Here is an 830-nt window from a genome sequence, read left to right as displayed (position 1 = left end):
TTGATTAAAGATAAATAAGTAAAGATTAGTAAGATATTTCATAGTTATTTAAGTATTAAATTAATTAAGTATTTAAGCATTTAAGTATTTAAGTATTTAAGTATTTAAGCATTTAAGTATTTAAGTATTTAAGTATATAAGCGTTTAAGTATTTAAGTATTTAAGTATTTAAGTATTTAAGTATTTAAGTATTTAAGTATTTAAGTATTTAAGTATTTAAGCATTTAAGTATTTAAGTATTTAAGTATTTAAGCATTTAAATATTTAAGTATTTAAGTATCCATATTTAAGTCATGCTCACTCCCTCATATTTAAGTATTTAAGTATTTAAGCATTTAAGTATTTAAGCATTAATATTTAAGTATTTAAGTATCCATATTTAAGTCATACTCACTCATTCGTATTTAAGTATTTAAGTATTTAAGTGTTTAAGTATTCAAGTATTTAAGTCACGCTCACTCACTCGTATTTAATATTCAAGTATCCATATTTAAGTCACGCTCACTCATTAACATTTAATCATTTAGATATTCGTATTTAAGTCATGGTCACTCATTCGTATTCAAGTATTCAAGTATTTAAGCATTTAAGTCACGCTCACCCATACGTATTAAAGTGTCTTGGGAACATACTATCTGGAAGATCTCTTTGGATGTGAAATGGACTGCGTGGGACCGTATGCTAAATCACCCCAGCATGGGATTCGCTTGATACCAATGGGGCTGGATTTACTCTATGGCATTTACCATTCATTTTATGTTTTTGTTTTCTGATTTATGGAGTGAGGAGCTGGAGAAGGTTAACATTTAAGTGCTATTCAAAGATTGACT

This window comes from Penaeus monodon, chromosome 33 (genome assembly GCF_015228065.2).
Source record: "Penaeus monodon isolate SGIC_2016 chromosome 33, NSTDA_Pmon_1, whole genome shotgun sequence".
Classification (NCBI taxonomy): domain Eukaryota; kingdom Metazoa; phylum Arthropoda; class Malacostraca; order Decapoda; family Penaeidae; genus Penaeus; species Penaeus monodon.
Note: the sequence above shows the minus strand (reverse complement) of the source record.